The sequence below is a fragment of the Pleurodeles waltl genome, chromosome 4_2, assembly GCF_031143425.1.
Source record: "Pleurodeles waltl isolate 20211129_DDA chromosome 4_2, aPleWal1.hap1.20221129, whole genome shotgun sequence".
In the NCBI taxonomy this organism is placed as follows: domain Eukaryota; kingdom Metazoa; phylum Chordata; class Amphibia; order Caudata; family Salamandridae; genus Pleurodeles; species Pleurodeles waltl.
In genome coordinates this window covers 821,310,339-821,331,681 of record NC_090443.1, presented here as the reverse complement: position 1 = coordinate 821,331,681, position 21,343 = coordinate 821,310,339, and the positions used below count along the sequence as shown (strand labels likewise).

The 21,343-nt window shown below is 41.1% G+C and overlaps 1 protein-coding gene across 2 annotated transcripts in view; it reads left to right on the top strand.

The window, feature by feature from the left end:
- Positions 1–21,343, top strand: part of ROR1 (receptor tyrosine kinase like orphan receptor 1) — a 546,405-nt gene that overhangs the window by 357,361 nt on the left and 167,701 nt on the right. The gene's annotated exons all lie outside the window — the stretch shown is intronic.

Sequence of the window (21,343 nt, the reverse complement as noted above, 5' to 3'; positions counted from 1 at the left end):
AAAGTCGTGTCTCCAGCGAAAAAGACAAAGCAAACACCATGTCACTTAAACATTGTTGTGGGAAAGAAAAAACAAACTGCTTGCCTTCCAGTTTCGCTGGGTTATTTTTTAAAACGCAAGGGTTCTGCAGTCATGCTCGTACCACATGTATTTTTTAAACTTTTTGCAAAGGATAAAAACAAAAAAGTGCATGGTGCTGGTGCCTCGAAGTGTGCAAAAATGTAGCTTTTTGTAAAAATTGATAACAAATAAATACATAGAAGTCGCATATTAGCAGAGCAACTCGAATTAAGCATTTTTAAATCCACCATCTGTTAGATAATCAGCTAATTTCTACAAAAATTCCTTGGCTTTTAGCTCAAACGAATCGAAAGTTGTGCTCCGCGGTAACAGACACTTAAAAAAGACCATGTAATTTTTAGGGTGTTGATTAGTTGATCCTGGTATAAAACAGGCATTAAAGAGGTGACATTGCTGTCCAGAGAGTAGCAATATCCCTTTGATCTTGTAAGCAAGAAATGTTTTTACTACATGAAAAAACCCTACATATTTACATTTAATTCAAACTAGTAGACATGTTGATTCCTCCTGTATCATGAAAATGTAGTTCATCATTATTTAACAAATTCATTTTGCACGGGTGGAGGTTGTTTTAGCAGGACAGTCAGAGTTTAGAAAAATCACAAATATTTACCTTTTCTTTTAAATAGGTCTGATTCCTTACCACTTGCAGTGCTACCTAGTCAATGGTCGGATTTGGGGGGATCTTTTTCAATTTTAGAAAGACCGCTTCCCTGCTTTTACTGAAAAGACAACTGTGCCAAGAGTTGAAATTCAGGAGGTTTCTTGTGTTGTGAAACAGAGGCAGGGGAAGGCAGCTGAACAAGCCTTCTTGCCCGGTGCCTGCTTGCCTGAGAGAATTGTAAATGTGTGCAACTGGACAATCTGCTAATGTAAAGGGTGCTTAGAAGCTGGAATTGGCTTTAACTGAGAGCTCTTAAAGCTTCCTGATGACATATTTTTTTCTTTTTCGGCGGTAATGTAAAGGAGCTGCCAGCTAAGATGTGAAGTGTGTGCTTTTAAAAGACAGTTAAAAATGTTTCACTATGTGTAATGCTCATTTAAAATGATGACTTACATGTTCACAGTGCTTTCTGTCACAGACTGGGACCTTGTGGTACTAAACACACACAGGTCACTATTGTCCACTGCACCAAACGATATCCAATTCTGTGTCTCTCTGGTGCAATGCATTAACCCATAGAGGTTTCATAATGAACATAGTGCATTTCAAACTGATTAACATAATTTGCATTTAATTTTCATGTAGCTGTACGTTATTTTATATGCAATTACCTGAAGGTAGAAGACAGAAAAAAGTTACAGAAAATGTGTTTGTTTTTTGCCGCACCTTTGACCACACCCCCATTCTCACTCATCCCCATTGTGGACAGCATCATAGTTCCCAGACTTTATTAAAGCACTTCGGCTATTGTGCAGAATTCTATATGCAAAACACAATACTTTCAAGGGAAGATGATTAAATTGTTGTGGCACTCTTTGGAAAAATTAAGAAGCAAAAGAAGACATTTGATTCAGTGCAGTGATTTTCTTGTATCTTAGGCTCACTGGAAAGACCAGAAATTGATTATATGTTACTGAAATAATGATACAATAATATTCCTTTGACCACCTCTTTCTTTCTAAGGAGAGTCTGTATGACTATTCAAATTGCCTTCAACCTACGAATGAATCAGGATTGTTCCATTATTTAGGGCATTCTAGATGAGGTAGATTTAAAATCTGAAAAAATGGATTCCGAACTTCACATAAGCACTGCTTCAGTGGTGTCCAGAATCTGGCATTCCTACATTTACTGGCTGAAGTTGTGATGGAAACAATGTAATAAGTGTCAGTGGACTTATATGTAGAATTACCTTCTGTTATAAGCCCTTGGCAATGATTGGTATCATGTCTGTAGATGAGTTATTGTGTTAGTGAGGGTGGTTTGTGCAGCTTGAAATGCTGGTCTTTTAGCTCACAGAGATACTGTCTCAAACTGCAAGCACAACATTGAGCAAATGGGCAAATGGTCATCCTTTTGGACTCCAGGCTGCTTAGTGGGGGATAGGAAACGTGAATATATTATTCTATCCAGTTCCATTTATATTTCAATGGCAGCAGTAGAGGCCAGTCTCATCCGGTTTTGTTTCTTACTTTGGAATAAAAAGATATATGCTCAGAAATTATAGCAGTATTATTGTAGGCATGATATAGAAACAGGGTCCGTGACATAAACGTTCGTTTAAGATTCTGCTATAGAATCAATTGTATATTTTCTCAAAAATCAGACTGATGTGCTAAAAGTTTTCAGCACAATTATGCTACCAATAGTCTCTCACCTCCTTGTTATAATATGTTATATACACATATTGTATATCATGTATATCATGTAATGCAGCATTGAGTGAGTAGGAGTGAAGTCTAGCAAAAGTCTAGCAAAACGTATTTGTGATATCTTTATTGGTGAAATATCTTGCCAGTTACCTGATCTCGTAAGCTAACAGCAATATTATATTGGCATTAGTGTCATGAGCAGTCTCTAAACACACTTCCTCAAAAAAAAGTCTATTCTCTTAAGTTAAATGGATATTGGCAGCACCAAGTCTATTACTTCTTTTCCTTAAATGCACCTATGTGGGAGTAGTTGGGATCAGTTCGTGAGGCTTGGAGGCGTGCCCAAAACATGGTGCAGCCCAAACGATTAGCAGATTAAAGAGGGAGCCATCTCCTTTTGTACGAAAGTCATAAAATGGGCACCGTGCACCTGGGAATCAGTAGCGTATGGGAGGAGTTTAGTTAAAAGTCCTGGAAATGTTCAAATGTTTTGACGCAGTCATGAAATATGTTGTAAGCATGACAAATACTGATTATTCTTAGCAATTCAGAATCGTTTCTGATGGTTCTGATTAAGTGATGACCTGATACTTACTCAAAACAATTACATTTCCTCTTCCCCTTTCAATTAAAACACGTATATTATCAAAGACTTAGAAACGAAGAATCCCGCGCTTCACTTCCAATTCCGATCCTACGTCAATATCTAAGCAGTGAGGAATCATCATTCAGTGAATTCCACTACAGCCCTGAAGAAGGTTACATGTCACGTTTACATTAAGATTAAAGGAAGCAATACCAACTTATGAATGTTGATCAGACTTAAGCAATGTTATTGATCAGAGACTATGGAATTTTAAAATTGGTCCTTGTAAGTTGTTTGAAACTACTATGTGAAATATGCCTGCTGTCTCAATGGGGTTATTTTGTTGTTGATATTTTTCTAAAAATCGAATACAAATATTTGAAAAAGGAACAAATACATCAGAACATATAACTACATTTGGTGGGTCTGTAATGGTCGAAAAGCTGTTTTGGACCTCCTTGAATAAATAGATTTGTAAGTTAAGTGTGGTTAGCTAATGTTTTATAAAGGAATTGCTTCTCCCTCAAAGAAAAAAATGATCAATAGCAACCAAGAAAATGCCTAACTTAAATCTCATTTCTCTGCAAACATAATTACTAAATTGCGTAAAGCCTAATAATCATGGACCAATAGGGGACGCCTGTATCTACACTTTCAGGGCACTTCAGGGGCACAGATAGGACACTGTTCGTCATCAACATGTTATGTGACAATTTGGAGCACAAAGTAATAAGCTGAAAGCCTATAAAAGGTCATAGAATCCAATGATGATCTGCAATATACCAATTATAAATGTGTTAATTGTACTTTTTTTCCTTACATTTTTAAATGACATAGCACCTCATCTCCTAATGCAAGGAGGTAGGTGGTTGGCAGTCTAAGGTGTAAAACAAAATATGTGTAAATACTTAAAAGATTTGGCAAAGGAAGAATCTGACGCAATTCTCAATCATCCTCCATTCCCCCACACACAGACTCATTCTCGCTAGCAGGAGTACACAGATCAAGCAGGGCATTTAGAGAGGTGTCAGTGGGCGGTCTGGGTGCACGTGCCACTGTGAAAAGGGCTCCAATGGTCTGGTTCACAGTGTACATCTCTGAGCACTAGACTGCCTGATTCGTATCCTCTGCAATAAGACTGCAATCAGTTCTAAAAATAGGTGCCTGCATAGAATCCTGGAGCAAAGGTTTCCGGCTTTGCAGGTGAAGCGATGAAGCTGTGTTTTCATGTGCCCATTTTTAACTATTCATTGGACACTTCATTAACCCTTATGGAAATAAAAATCTAGACAAGGCCGGAAAATTCTACAGTCACATGCCAGACAAGATTTCCTGCAGACGTCATGAAAAGCGTTTTTAACCGCCTCTTCAGCAGTAAACGGTAGTAACTGACGGCAACTCCCTTGGGTTGCACGTTAAACATCACCTCACGTGGCTTTTATGCCATCAGAATATGTTTTTTTTAAAAGAGAAGCACAGAAAATGACCAAGAAGCTGTTATTAAAACTGTAAATTGTTTTAATTGTAATTAGCTGTTGGCACCTTCGCTGTCAAAGGTGTAATTTCTTAGCTGCGTTACTCAACCTGCACTTCTGAAGTTCGTGCTTGTGCACGTCATAAATCATTTCCCTGATTATACAAATGCCTGTCTCATCTCAAGGTTTTAGAAACTTGTGGAACAATTCTTTTGACCAGCTTCAATGACAAACTGTTCGATAAAAAATAATCTCTCATTGACTTGGCCATCTACAATACACTTGTTTCTCTTTCGATGTTTTGTTCTGTTGTAAAGTGTCCTTTTGCCCGGGGTTAGGGAGCACTATATAAACAGCGCTATTAAATATAAATACAAAGAAATTTCATTTTCACACACAGGTTTGCCGTTTGACGACGTGTCAGCGACACAGTGCCTTTTCAATTTTAAAATATCGGACAAGGAAACACGGGGTAGTAAAAAAATGCCCCCGGTGAACACTGCACTCTTGGTTCAACTTTAGGTTTTCACAGTACTAATGTTTTAATTTTCATCACATTGTATTCTTTGCATTATCACTAGAGAGGCTCCCCATTTGCTACTCAGAAGGGTTTAAAAATCATCATGGTTTAGTCCTCAGGCATTTAAATTTCTATCTGTACCTAGTGTATTCCCAGAGGCAATCTCAGAGTTGCCTGGTATGTGCTTTCACAGGGAATAAAAACTTTGGGGAGGATTAAAAAACAATGAGTACGAAAAGCAATACTACAGAAGTACTCTTTTCTATTCTCTTAGATGCGTTTGGTATTCGAGCCCGAAACGTCAAACTCCATGTTTGCAAAACTGCAACGAGATCAGAACCCTTTCTCTTTGTACAACTGTGTATAGAGCCCAAATATTTTAATTTTATTTCAATTTTAAATATTCAGGAGTCAATTCTGTAAACTAGCACTACCGGAGTACTCGTTCACATGCCTTTGTCTCCAGCGGCGGCCGCCACAAATCTCAAAAGGAGGGACAAGGGGATAAAAATCTAATTTTAAAAAAGTACTTATTTCCAGCACCGCCTGCGAGTTGTTTCTCTGCTCTTCTTCCAGTCTCTCAGCATTCACTCGGACACCAGCACAGGCTCCCCAGCAGTCCTGGTGCTGACAGGATTGGTCTAAGCGGCTTGTTTTACTACTCAGACAGTGCACTGAAGCCTGTGCAGTTTCTCCAGCCTGACTGTGTAGCACAGCCAGGTTGGAGAAACTAAGAGTGTATGTGTGTTTGGCTGGCCTGAGATGGCTGGCCAAACACACATGCGCACTTAGTGCACAGATTCCACTCGCCTCCCTGAATCCCCACCCACCCGTGGCCCAGCTATGCCACTCCCTGCACCTGCTGATGGCTGAGCCAGCAGCTGAGAGATAAAATGATAATGCAATATTGTTTTATCATTCAGATCCTGGGGTAACCAAGGGGGGTCCACGGTCCTTTGTCATTGCGAAGGAGCTGCCCCGTTTGTCTCCATCTAAGTTAGGTGAATTTTGTGCCATTCATTCCAAAGAGTCTTACCACCAACTGGGAATGGTATGTTTAGGGATGTTGACTAACCAAAATGACAGGGACAGTGAAAGCAACATCTCACACCCCTTGACCACTGATGACATCGCATTGTTGACCTCTTAGCCCCTTAACAGATTCTTATTGGTGCTCAGGGGTTAGTGTAAGGACAAAGAGTTACAACTATAGCACATAAGAAAGAACCTTAAAGTCCCATCCACGTTCTGTTTCCTTCACTACATCTGTGAGCCTTGAAACTAGGAATAGCAATGGGTAATGCCAAGGGTCACAGAAGGCAAGTCAGGGTAAGCAGTTGCTAGACCTTAATTGATGCCAATTGGAACTTAGAGGTAAACTTGTAAATGACCATATTCAACAAGCAATTCAGTTACCTATTATATGGGGTAAGGTGTTCAAGATTTAAATAGATTTTTAATGTGAACCCCGCTCAGTTGTCCATAACCAAACTTACCAGCAATTTACCATTTTCACCTTTTGATACTAAAAGTAGATCTCTGGCCTGTTCTGCAAGTATCAAGATACTGATTAAGATATCTTAGATGAGGTAACCCCAAAATAGTAATCTCCATCAGCTCATACTTACATTTTCACTCATCTTTCCTGAAGCACAATATAACTTCAATGGGGATTGTCTCATACATCGTAACTCTGCTGGGGAATATCGGGGCTGATTCACAAAAACAATTCTGAGTAATGGAAACAGTAATCCTGTAGCACTCTTTTTTATATACTCTCACATGCCTTTGTGAATCAGTCCTGAAAAACACAAAATTTCCTTTTCTAATAAAAGTGCAAAGGGGCACAGTCCTTTCTATTGGTACTACCTTGTATAAATATTGGCCGAAGGAGCCCACTTTAATCACATTTTAAATGCTTTAGGGCAACAAAGTCATAAAAGCTTATAAGATTACATAAAAGAGTACTACAGGAGTACTACACTATCTACTTCAAATGCCTTTGTGAATATGTCCTGTGTTGTTTAAAGGTGAAAGTTTACACATGTGCAAAACATTATGATAAGTTATGTATTATCTTGATGATATGATTATTCCATATAAATATTTAGGGTGAGGTAGCCAATAGACTATAACGACTTGTTGAGGATAATAAGTATCACTAGCAGAAAAACTAAAATCAGGTTAAGTAATGCAGCACTCTCCATAAACATTAGAACATTTCATTATTGAAAAACAGAGCTTCCTTGTGCTGTTTTGTGGTAACATCACTACCAGCATTCAAACTTTACTTGATACATTAGTGGTTACAAAAATATTGTATCGTAATTTAAATTTATGTTATAGGTGTACTCAGTGATATGCTAAAAAGCTGAGATTTAGATTAATTACTGCATGGAATGTGAGGACCAAATATTTAGCACATCATTATGAGTCTGGAGGTCCTAGGACCACCAGACTCGCGGTTGCGGTCGGACGGCCACCAATGCAGCAATCCGGCATCCACATTATGACTGTGGCGAAAGCACCACGGTCGGACTGCCGGCACTGCCGGCACTGCCACTTTTTCGCCTGCGGATGGCCTGTCGGTGCCCTCAATGTGCCAGGGCAGCGCTGCAGGCTTGGATTATGAGTCCCCTCTCCGCCAGCTTTTACGTGGCCTTTGCACCGCCATGTAAAAGCTGGCAGAGTAGGGGCACCAGGGGCCCCCCATGGCCAGCCCGGTCGCGCTTTTCATTGTCTGCTTGGCAGACAGTGAAAAGCACGATGGGTGCTGCTGCACCCGGCGCACCGCAACATTGCCTCCGGCGTCAATGTTGTGGGCTGTTTCCCACAGAGTTTCTGCCCGCCGGTCCACTGGGAAATTCTTACTAACCCTTGTGGTCAGATCACCGTACTGGCAATTTTCTGACCGCACAGCTTTGGGTGTACGAGCGTTTCCACCTGCCGAAGTCGTAAGGAGGGCCTTAGTGTTAAGGGGACAGAGTAAGATGCCCATAATGCATCTGAGAATTTTGTTGTATGTGAGTTATGGGCTTAAAAAGTGGTGGGAAAAGCGCCCAAGGAAATAAGTACTTTTGGAAAAGAAAAATTTGCAGTTGTAAGTGTCAAGGGGTTTATTGTTATGAGAGTATTTGTCCATCAAGGAGGATAGTAGGCCAAGTCCTTTTTTACTTTCCACACTTTCGCAGCACACCAGGAAAAAGACATAGGTACAACCTGAGAGAGGAAATATAGGAGGGCAGGAGGATCACATTGAAATTTGGACCAGAGGAAAGGAGGCAGTAAGGTGAATACACATGGGGTGCTCCAAGTATGGATACCCCTCCCATCTGCTCTCTCCTTCGCTCTTTGTCTCTCCTAATGGCCTAAGCAATTTCCCCCTTATTCTCTTCCAACTTTTTTTTTTTTTTTTATTTCTACCTATACCATATTTTCTCCTCCCTATAGATATCCTATGTATTCTTCTCCTAAATATACTCTAGTTCTGCCCCTGCCACTACCACTCCTTGTCCCTTAGCACCTCAATGCCTCCCTATCCTCAACTACGTCTACTCTAACCTCATTTCTACTCTAGTAGCTCCATGCCCGTCTATGGCCTAGTAACTAATTTGCAACACTGACCTATGCTAACGTATGCTTACAAATACTTATACCCTGGTACCTCCTTCCTCTCCTTTGTCCATTACCACAACCCTTTTTCTCCTTAGCTGTTTTTAGCTGCCATTTTAGTCCCATGTGTAGTTATTGTGGTGTTTTGTTTATTGAATTTGCTCACATGTTTCAAGTAAAAGGATTTTCCTCACTTTGGAAGCTGATCAAAATGCAGTGCCGATATTTATGAGTTAGTGATAAGGAAAAAAGGGTTGAGAGCTCTAGGACATGAGTAAGCAATGTCTATTGGTCTCCATAGTTTCAATCATTGACACACAATCGATACTGGAACAATATGGACATCAAGTAGCAGGCTTGATAGATCAAGCAATTCAGGATTTACAGAGAGGATTATTGTTACTCAATATGACATCTGGCATGATAGCAATATCACTCATGAAGGCTGGAACACCTGTACATAACAGCATCTTAGGGAATCATTGTTTCACATCACAAAAATATTGTGGCTGTGCTTCTCAAAATGGATTTTAGAATGAACAAAACAATCTTTGCCAAAACATCACAGATCATCTTTTCTCTAATAGCTCAGCTTATAAAGATTAATGACCAAGCACACACATCATTACGTTACACTACGACAATAACAACAAAATACCTAGTGGATCCAGTTCACTTAACTGCTCATTCATCCGTTCTACTGTTACTTAAATGAATTATTTTTATAGCAGCACAGAATATTAAAACAGATAGCTTGTCATTGTCAACTTCCACCAATTTGTCAAACAAGACAAGTATTATGGCCATTACAAGTGTTAAGAGACCTGTAAAAATATGCCATTGTCCAATTATAAATCGAGGACCTAAACCCTCATTATAAGTGGCCGCTTAATTGAGATTGACTTGGAAATTACAGGTTTGAGCCCGATTGGGATTGTGAGATCAGCAGGAACACCACAGATCTGTTGTGTTTTATTCCGAAATTGTAGCTGCTGATAGCAGATGAAAGCTATGTGTGAAATTTTGGGGCAAAATGAGTAATTAGAGGGGGAAGTGTAGCAATAATGACTGATTCTCCTGGTATTTTTGCATTTTCTAGTAAACATTCAGGGACAGAGATTTTCCTCACCCTTGTAGGAAAATATTACAGGTGTGGAGAAATATTGCAGGATTTTTTTTTTAATTTGTGAAAAAGAATTCTGTTTTAAAATTTCCGACCAAAATAACCTGTGTTTTACAACATTTGTTATCTATTTTCTTAAAACATTAGGAACTTCACTGAACTGCAGTGCTTTGAGAACAAATTCACTTTTGTGACAGAGTAACCCATCTGCCAAACTCTAAATCAAGCACCTGATGTCTTCTAGCCTATCTAGTCATTCCACCACTCCTTTGTATGAATTCACATACCTCCATTGATGATCATGCCTAAGTCTTATTAATTGATTCTACAACAGAGAAAATGAAGAAAGAGCAAGGAATAGTTTTGCTCAGAACACAAGACTAATCTTGAATAATGAATGGACTGACCAACATCCTCAGGTTCCTGGATATTGTGCTACTTACCTGTTAAGCATATCAGGGGAAGTCAAATCTATAGAAATGCAATCACAGTATAATACATTGAGTAATCATTTTGTGGCCCAGTAACTGATGGGTTGGCAATCTTCTTCAGAATAACTAATGAAAAATAGATATCCAGGTATCCAAGCACATACATGAAATCATTCATAGCTCTGAGGATTCATAGAACAATTTACCTTCTACAAAGTTCCTTCTGCATCACACTGACAACAAGGGTGTAAAGCTTTTGTATTTTAAATGTAAAAATTTTAAAATTAAAGAATAGATTACATTGGTAAAGACGCCTCCATGTGAGTTAATTTGTTATACTCTTTATATTTATTTTTAATTCATGCTTAAAATGTAATAATCATGGATGAAATGAGTTTTGATTGTCAATGATCAAATTACTCTCTTTTTTATGATATAATACTTTTTAGGTAAATATTGTTGATCTCAGATGGGATCTAAAGCATTGAAGTTTCTGAATTTCTGACAAGTATATGCCTCAAAAAAGTGGACAGTGTAAATTACATATTTTAAAAAGTTTTATATTTTGTGTTGAGCTATGATAAAAACCCTGTTTGCTTCAGTGACATTTTTGTGTGTAATTTAGATATTGTGGAACATTTCAGGATGGAATACAGGATGATGGAATCATTGCAATGTTGGATTTAGAGGCTAGAAACAAGAGTTATTTGTGGTCTTCCTACACGCAGCCTTAGCTTAGTGTGGGCTTTAAGTCCGACCCCTGTTCATCACTTGATCACTTTTTATGAATTTCAATTCTCTGCTCCTGGTCTAATGACTTTCCTATTCTTGTTTTTCCCTGCCTCAAGAGCATTTATGTTTCACCCTGATTTAGTATTGTTTGAATGTCACTTTCCACTGCTGATGTTAGGTACCTACTTCAATACTTGCATGATTCTGTGCCATTTGAGCTTCAGCATAAGTACACGTCCTATTTCTTGCTCTGTCTCTTTTTCTCTTTGCTCCCTCTCTCGCTCCATATCCCCTCCTTTCCATTCATCCTTGTTTCCACACTCCAGTCATTTTCAGTTCCTCCCACACTGCCTCCATATTGCTTTCTCCAAATCCCTCTGTCATCAACACCAAGCACTCCTGTTGCTTGGCATCTCTCTCTCCTAGCCCTCTGCCTGCTGCTCTTCACTGCTGCTATTGACTTTGATGATGCTTGTAGAATTTCCCTGGCACTGGACTGGTCAATAGTGGCCATCTTAGAAGACTGTTTTCTATGCTTCCAAGATGACCACGAACTTGCATAAACACCATCATAAAGTATAGGCAATAGTGTTTGTTGGCTGCCCACTGCTTTTGGCATGCCAGTGCATCCAATGCAGTTTTATAAGCACTGGCAACACCTTTAGCTGCAGTGGAGGTCATCCTGGAATGTTATTTCCTATACTTCAAAGATAGTTGCCACACTGCATTCTGACACAATGCGGTAGTCATCTTGGAAATATAGAAAATAAAAGTCACTCATTTTGGAATGCTATATTCTGCACTTCAAAGTAACCTCCAAGTTATGTCTGCACTGAACATTACTGCCATCTTGAAAATGCATAAAACAGCACTCCAAGAAAGCTGCAGGTCACTGGTGGCTTTTCCAATGCTTACATCGAAAGTTTACAAACATTGACAAACCCAATGCTGACAGACAATAAGAAGTGGCAAAGTGATACCAATTGGCTTTTCCAGTGCTCATTGTAGTATCCCAATGATGCCTACATATTTTACCCCTTATATTTAGGAGCCCTGTATTGTGACTGTTTTCTTGCATGTAGTTCTAGGTCAAGCATACCTTGTGATTCTTTAGAAGTAAAATAAATATGACATTGATTACAATCTCTGTCTTCATAAACTAAATAAACAAATTAATAGCACAGTAGTTAATAAGTTGCTAAGTGGCTAGTAAAATGCCCACTGCACAGGTCTGTGTGTCGCCTGCACATGTCAGTTCACATCTGTCACACACTCACATGGTGCCAACTGTGGAAACTACTCTGGACGTGATGCTGGACCACCACTCCCTCTCAGGAAAATACAAAATCAAGGGACAGTACTCCTATATTCCGTGGCTTTCAGAGGAGGAAGGGATAAAATTAAAAAAAGAAACGAATGGTATTGGGCCTGCTCAGTGATGGTACTACTCTGCTTTACAGGCTGTGTCACTCCCAGGACCTTCTGAATATGCAGAGGTGAATGTTTATGTAACCAGCATCTCTGTTTTTTGTGAAGACTCAATACACTGGGGACAACAAGAAGAGGCAATTAACATTAATAGATTAGCAATCCTCTACATAACTTATGATGCACTGCTTAAATAACCAACACTTACAGATTTATTCGAAAAAGCACAGCATAAGAGCAGAATACACAGAGAATCTTCTGTGACTCTTGAGAAAGAGCTTGAAATACTGATTGGAGCCACTTTCAGGGTAACTCAGAACATAGACAGGAGTTACTGGCACTCCCAAGGTTATATTCGATACATGGATTGGAGTCAGGTACATTCCCAAGGCATACTAGAAACAAGGTTGCCCTTGGTACATAGGTTGGAGTTTAAACAAACTCTCGAGGTATGCTTGAGACGAGGTTACACTCGAAACTAAGTTACACTCGGTACATAGTTTACACTCGGAACAAGGTTATACTCGGAGCAAGGATATACTCAGAACAAGGTTATACTTGAAGCAAGGTTACACTCAGAACAAGGTTATAATCAGAAAAAGTTTATACTCTGCACAAGGCTGGAGTTACTGACACTCTCAAGGTTGTACTTGAAACAGGGGTTGGAGTTATTCACACTCCCAAGGTATGCAAGAAACAATATTGCACTTGGTAAATAGATTGAAGTTACAAGGTTCATTCAAAATTAAGCCTCTTGTCCATGAGCAACACAGTTCAAGCGCCAAGGTTTGGAGAGAGGATCCGGAGCAAGGACGAGCAAAGAGCACTGAAGGAAAATTACGGAGAAGGAATTGGAGCAAGGTCTAGAGTCTTGAAGAGGCTGACAGACAGGCCTGCTACTACAATAAAGGATATGTGCACACTAACCTGAAGAGAAATTATTTAGCTTAGTCTAGTACTTTAACTGGAATCTGAAGACGGCAGGAGGCTTTGTGCATGAAGCTCAAGAGGAGGCGGGATTGTAGCTCATGAAGGAAGACACTGGAAGCTTTGCAGAATCCAGGGTCACAGGATCATCAGGAAGGCTTGGAAGACTAGAGCGCTGGGAGATCTGGGCAATTTGGAAGTTGAGTGCAGGGACAAAACTTACTCAGAACTGGGATGTTGAAGATGCAGGCAACTCAGTAGGTGAGTGATGGGACGATGCTTGCGCTGGACAGGAATGAGGCCAAGCGCCGATGCACTTTTGGCGGGGGAATTTATACAGGAAGCACAGAGTATTCCAGAAGGGCACTTGTCCCATGTGGAAGCATGGTATATTCCAATGAACCTGTGGAAGATCATGTGTTACATTCAACGGATATGAGGTCTAACAGGTGGCAGGTGCAATTGGTAACTGGAAACAATAAAAAAGTACAATGGAACCCCAAGTGCATGATAGTACAATAGGGGAAGGAATGATATGAGGACGGTGAGTAAAATCCACTGCACATAGTGCACAAGATAGAGTTGTAACAACAACCCAATGGTAAAGGCTCAGCTATTTGACCTCCTTAGGCTGATAAAATTAGGATAATTTGGTTTGGTACTTGTAAAACATGTTATGAACAGTGCAACAAATCTTCAAACTCCGTAATGCAATATCAAATACACTTTTTATTGTAAATGAACCCATGTTCAGTTCTTTAAGTCCAGCATAAGGATTGCTCTCCAAATTTGTTTCATGCCAAGTGTGTTGGCATCATAGAATCTCCTGTGAAGTCCTAGACAGCAGGAACAGGGCTTCTAGAAGAGCATTAGGCCTTAAAAGGGAGATTATGTTGGTGCAAGTCAAATAATTGTGAACACTGGGACAGTAAATGAGCATTATCTTTCAGTTCTCCTTATACTCTTATCCCTATGAGCAATGATTTTTCCAGAGGTCCACACATGTTCATGGCACTACAGTACTGTAGAGGGATTGCTTTGTAGCCTCTCATGTGTTTCAGATTACATGCATCCTGACTTTACACAGTTCACAATGGCAGGCAGGGATTCTAAAGATGTGATCTGTCTGGAAATTTTACAGCATCATTTATCTTGTGTTCCTATTTAATGGCGAAACCTGGGAAGGCTTCCATCGTTTAGCCTCATTTGTACAGAAAAAAACATACTACAAAATGAAAATCAGGTAGTTTCCGCAAAGTTACCAGGCAAGCCTTCTAGAGCACCTCTCTCTATTGTACTGAGCCATGTTGCAATCTAATGGCACATAATAAATTAGTAAGATAAAAGTAAAAAAAAGACTATTTATGCTAGTCCCCACACATTATAAGTCTCAGTCAGGCAAACAAAACAAATAAAAGATGTTTGCAATTAGGGTTTATTCAAAACAATTGAATATTATGAGAATTTGTCTGTATCGTCCTACTGTGGGCTTCGCCACCCACCCACCTTAGTATCCATCACCTGGACAACTTGTAGGACAGATAGTAAATTGCCTCATCTCATGTGTGAGTAGTTTTCCTGGTCCACTTGGTTTTCTTAGCATTCTTGCATGGCCCCTTCCGTCATACTGATCACGCTGGCGCACGTATAGCACAATCTTAAAGCTGCCTTCCCTCATTTACTAGGCGTTGTGACCCCAATCTAATGAGGGAAACACTTTGCATCTGTGCCCACACAGTATTACGGACATGGGTGCTTAGGCAAGGAAGTTGTCAGAGAACTCACTGGCTGTAGGCTGCAAAGAAGTATAAGAGTGCCTCCGGCAAGGGGTTAAAGAGGGTCCCATCAGCACCCCCCCTCAAATATACCTCTGCAGGTGGGTGCAGCACCTACTGACCCACGCATTGGGGAATTTCAGCCCCCTGTGTAAAGCAAGTGGTAGCCACCTTCACTGTGAATGAAGGAGTGACTGTTTCAAACAACCAGTCTACTTTCAATAATGTGCTGCCCCCCCAAGGCAGGTGCATGCTTGGTACTGCCCTTGGGGCATTGAATTGATGGTAATAGGGTGCACTGCCCTGGTTTATGCATAACATCCTTGTTAAACATTCACCACAGTGCAAACAGGGACAGTGCGGCCCTTTCCATAATGCGAAACCTCATTGTAAATTACTTTTAATCTCTGAAGGGAAAGAGTAATGTCAATCAATAATCATGAGAACCTTGATTCAGAAATGGACCAAAAACAAAGTGAACTCTTCCAGTCCATAATCTGCTCCATCAACCATACTTCATAAACTCTCTGTCAAGCTTTTCATGAACCTTTGTTCCAAATCCAACAGTTTCTTCACTGGCAGCCAAAGTAATTTTAAGTGAATTCGAAGCAAAACTTGGAAAACTTCCATCCTTTCCCCAGCTGCATCTTCACCAAATCCAACCACAAGGTCCATGTCTCCTCTATTGACATCATTGACGCCAACAACGCCTTCATTTAATTTCACCCCCTCAACCCCCAACGGAGTCTAGCTCTGAGATCATTCCCAGCTATTGTGTCTAGTTACTTATTTCTCTCTGAGGCTTGTATTCAAACCTCTGACTGAAATCGCACACAGTCCTTACAGCCCACAAGCAGGCAGACCCCATCTACTCTGAATGATGATCATTCAGTCACGCCATGCTCAGACTCTCCCAACACATCTCTGGCCCTCTCCAACATCTAACGAAAGCATTTCCAGCAAGAGCAACAACAAACCTACAATATCGTTGATTTCTGCCAATTGAGTATCCACACAAGGCACCCAACTACTAAAACACATCTTGTCAACATATGTCATATAATCCTAGCTTATTCAGAATTCAATGGGACCACCATACTGAGCTTTCTGGATCTGTTTCTGCCTTTTGACACATTTTCATGGGCCTGTCTTATGCAAACAATCATGGCAGCCCCTGAAACACCAGATTGTACCCTCTAGTTGTTTCATTGGTTCCTCATTAATGCCCTCAATTTGCAAAACCCAACTGTATCTAGAATTCAGTAAAAAGAGGCGACATGTTCTGGCAGCAAGTCAAGAGCTACACTGCCTTTGCATTTGAGGGGGGGCTTGGAGAGGTGGACCATTTATGATTGAGTTGTTATGCTGTGTGTGATTTCCAGGGGAGCTCAACATATTCTGCGTGGACGTTTTTACATAAACCTTCATTTCATTCTTTCAATTACTGATTGCTGGATTTATCTGGAAAAAAGAATAAATGTCTCTGGGAAGAGTTCGAAGCTTTTGTAAAATAAAGTGAAATTGAAATTGATAAATGTTGTACTTGGCGTGTGAGCGTACTATCCAATACTGAAAGAAGTTCTGCTGTTGAATTTTTATTGCAGAAACAGGGAATAGATAAGTTGGCGTTTTATCCATTTCACTAACATGCTGTGACTGCAGGAGCTCAAAAGAGGATAATTCTTTGAGGCAGAGATAATTCGGTGTAGGATCCCTGGATAGCAGCTCCATTCCTTTGATGCACTAGGGATGAAAAATAGCCTTTTCGTGAATTCACATTTAATATTTCATCTTTTTTCATTTTCGTGCGACGCTCAGTAAATCAGCCTGCCAATTTTCAAACGAGCTATCGTATATGTTGGACCCAGCCAGCAGCGGGAGCAGTGAATTATGACAGCTTTGTTTCAACATTTGTTTAGCTACAGTACATTTGCCTTTCCAGGAGTAGAGTCAAGAGTGTGTTATTCTTAGAGAATGTGCATTTCACATAGCCTGAATAATGGCAAACACATTTTAACCACTTACGGCCTGATATAAACCTGATGGATATCCTGTCCGCCGAAATCTAATTCCCATTCTATCCTATGGGATTTAGATATCGGCGGACTGGATATCCGTCAAAATTGTGATGGAGCAACCCGTCCGCCAAGTTTTAAATCAGGCCTTCATTAGTGCGACATTCTGGGCCTTATTTAGATTTTGGTGGAGGGGTTACTTCATCACAACGGTGACAGATATCCCGTCCGCCAAAATCTTAATCCCACAGGAAACAATAGGATTAAGATTTTGGCTGATACGATATCCATCATCATTGTGACGGAGTGAGCCCTCCACCGAAATTTAAATCAGGCCCTCTGCATTGACTAATGTCTAATTATGGACTGTAATTTCCAATAACACTTGGAGTCCAAGGCTTGTACGATTATTACTTTTCAGGTATCGCCTGCATGCGCACCTGTGTGCATGCTTGAGAAATCTTTTGTTGGTAAAAAACATAAAAGAGGGGCTTGGAACTCCCTTACTTACCTGAACTAACCATTGGCTTATACCAACGTCGTTCTGATTTACCTGCTTCGGATTGCCAGCACATCGTGTTCATGTGACTTCCTGTCGTCATCTTCGTCTTCTTTGCTGATCTTGCTGTTGAGTTTCCTGTGGATTTATTACTCCTTCCGGTCACTTCCTATGGGACACTGGCCAATGTCCGTCCCGTTGGCTGCAAAGCAGAAGGTACTTCTTTTTCTTCTTGCGTGCTGTCTTCTTTCTTCGCTGACGTCTTCCTTCTTTGCTTCCATCTTCTCTGCTGTCTTTCTTCATTGCTGACTTCTTTTTTCTTCCTGCATGCTCTCTTCTTACTTCGCTGACATCTTCTTTCTTCAATGCCTTCTTTTCTCTCTCATTTCTTTGTTGCCATCTGTCTTTGATTTTTTCTTTCTGCATAACGTGTTCTGTTTTCACTGTCTTCCTTCTGTATCCCGTCTTCTCTCTTCTCACGTCTGCACTCTTCTCCCATCTTCTCTCTTCTTCCGACCTCTGGCTTCTTCCGCCTACTCTCTTTTCCGTCTTCTCTCTTCTTCTGGCTTCCGTCTTCTGTCTTTTCTTCCATCTTCTCTTTTCTTCTGTCTTCTCCCTTCTGCCATCTTCTGTCTTCCTCTGTCTTCTCTCTTCTGCCGTCTTCTATCTTCCTGTGTGTTCTGCCATCTTCCTCAGTGTTCTGCTGTCTTCTTCTGTCTTTCCCGCATTCCAAGATGTTTTGCATTTGTCTTTGTTTCTATGTAACTGGCTTACAATTATTAGAAATTTTTTATAATAATGTTTGTTTTTAATTTAATACAACAAACGTTATTGAAATATTTTTCAGATATTTGTAAGCCAGTTACATAGAAAAAAAAGATAAAGGCTAAACCTATTGGCTTTGACAATGCTTAATTATTCTGCATTTTCTGATATTTTATTTAAAAATGTATATTTTAGGGACACCACAAAACTCTGCTATAATGCTGAAAATGAAATCCTACAATGTTTTTTTTCTTGAATCATTAAGTTTGTTATTAATCATGGATGTTAAATTATGACAACAAATTCAAAAGTGAACAAATCAAAGGAGTTGTATTCTTCAATGCGGACAACAATGTAAATAATTTAAAATAGGGCTCACTTTCCCTATGGCTGACTGTGTGCATCAGCCTTTCCATCTTTGAATGTGCATGGACAGCTTTTTTTTTTTTAAACGCAGAACTATACAGTATATTTATTGTATTCGGTAGGGCAACTCCACCCTACCAAAAAAAGCATTTTTACACATAACATAAAAAAAGCATTTTCATAATTTTCTAGAGAGGTAATTTTTTTTAATCCGTTTTTACTGATTTTAAGATACCAGTAACGACCAGAAAAGGTACAGATCACACATCAACCCCTACCCCCAGCAGTAGCTGCAACCCTTTAACAATGAACAATGTTTATTACTGTTTTATTGTTAAAGGGGTGGGGCCACGGGAATGACGAGCATGGAGGGGGAGTGCACAGCACTCCCCTCAGTGCGCATGTATGTTTAGCCGGTCGTCTTGGGCCGGCCAAACACATATGTGCGCTGTGCTTTCTCCAACCCGGCACTGTGTTGCAAGGTTGGAGACAACAGACCCAGGCTCCCAGTTTGCCCGGGAATGCCAAGTCAGTGCACTCCAGCCAATCCTAACGTGCTCTCAGCAGTGTCAGGATTGGCTGCATGGCTGGCTGGGAGCCTGCAGTGACTGAGGACAGAGGAGTGGCGCAGCGGCGAGTCAGTTATGTTTTAATTGTATTTATTTTTTAAAATTTTATGTTAGTTGTTTATTTTGTTGTCCCCGCCACCCCACCCTTTCACCACACAGTGAGCCTCAACTGATTTTCCCTGCTTCCACAATCACCCCCACCACCCATACCCACTTATGTCATTGTTGTCAGCCACCACACACCAATCTCCATCAATGCAATAGGCCTCTGTGTGCCCCTCCATGCTCCCTCAGAGAATGCCAGGGAGGCCACTACAGTCATCCCCACAACCCGGTCAGTCCCATCTGTTCACTGTCTGGCACTACAGCCTCATCTAGGGCCTCCTCGGATGTTCGACACAGCTATTAATGGTGCACTAACACCCAAATGTCTTGAGGCCTACACAAATATAGCGTCAACACCCAGTAAACCGATGGTTGGTCATTGCAAAAGTTCACATCATGAATCCAGTTTGACAGCACGGGCAGTGGCCGGCTACCCCATTTTTTGCCACTCTGAGTCTTGCGAGCACCAGAAGCAGTGCTGTTAGTTTCCGGTCAGGCACCGGTACGTCCTTCACCTAGCCCAGTAGGGCCATCAGTCACTGGAGCTTTGGGGGCATGCCCACCATGTCACCCTTCTCTCTTTCCACCTTCTTCCAGTATTGCCTGGTCCCGCGACAATCCCATGTTATGTGCCAGAAACCCGCCTTTTGTGCTCCACATCTCTCACTCTGTGATGAATCTCTTGGTCCCAGTCTGTGTCATTTTGCGGGCGTGTGGTATAACCTGTGCAGGTACTTATAATGAATCAATGTGTGCAATTGGGGGACAGAGGTCCTATTTGTGCACAGCAGTGTGTCCACTGTGTGTCTTCCATTGCCTTCTTGCTACCACCAGGGTGACTTGGAGAGCTTTTTGGAATGCTGGATATATGCGTGAGACCAAGTGTCTGGGGGATGGCGGAAGTACAGACGTGCTCTAGTAGTGCAAATGTGGGTGGCTGCTGTGGAAAGGGTGGGCCCCATTCTTTGTGGGTGCCCTCAGCCTATGATAAAGGAAAATATCCAATGCTGTATGCATATCTTGCTCCGTGATGACGACCAGGGAAATAAAACTGCCCCCTTGATAAAGGTCTCCTAGACAACTAAGGCCCAGTGTTTGCAGTCGTCATGCCATGGAGTTATCCAAGTTGGCGGCAGCATGGGGTTTCATACTAGAGGGACGCTAGGGGCAAACACAAGATTCACTCCACCTTGGTTAGCAGCCGCCACCAGGACCCCAACGTAGCTACAGCTGGATAAATGTCCTAACTTGGGCACTTAATATCTGCTCAGACATATCGGTTGAGTTGGTATGGAGCGACTTTGTCACCCTCAACTGCTACGTGTGGTTGGTAGAGATTTGGGAAATGTAATGTACGTTCTGCACAGCCCTCCTCTCTCATACTGGAACTTCAAAGTTTCCCATTTCCTCCAAGCCTGTCTTCCAGCTCACATCACCCTCGCTAGAAGGGACTGCATTTACTGAAAGAAGGCTGTGTTTATCAAAATTGGGATATTGTTAAACACAGTCAGCGCCTTACCGTAATTTTCTCTAACAATTTCTTGCATGTCCCTGCTAATTTAGATCCCCAAGTATCTAAAGGGCTCTGTGTTCCAGACTAGTGTGTAGTCCAGGTCCCCCTGTTCTCTGCAGTCTGTAAAAGGCATCATAAGGGATTTGGCCCAGTTTATCATTAGCCCCGAAAGGGAAGCAAAGTGAATGAATGAATGTATGAGGGGTGCTGTACTAGTTGCTGAGTCTTTGATGTAGAGTGTGAGATCATCAGAGTACAGTGATATCAAAACCCTCCTATCGCTGAATGAGAGTCCCCTCTCCAGGTGGTGCAGGTGCAGCGTGGCACTCAGTGGCTTCATTGCCAATGCAAACAAGATGGGGGGCAGCGGGCATCCCTGGCGTTTCCCCCCAGCCACCTGAATCAGGGCAGACACAGCTCCGTTCTGCCTCAGCCTGGCTATCAGGTTTCTTTTACACATAGAAATGATAGGCCCACCCTAATGAGTCAAACTCTTGGTGGCATC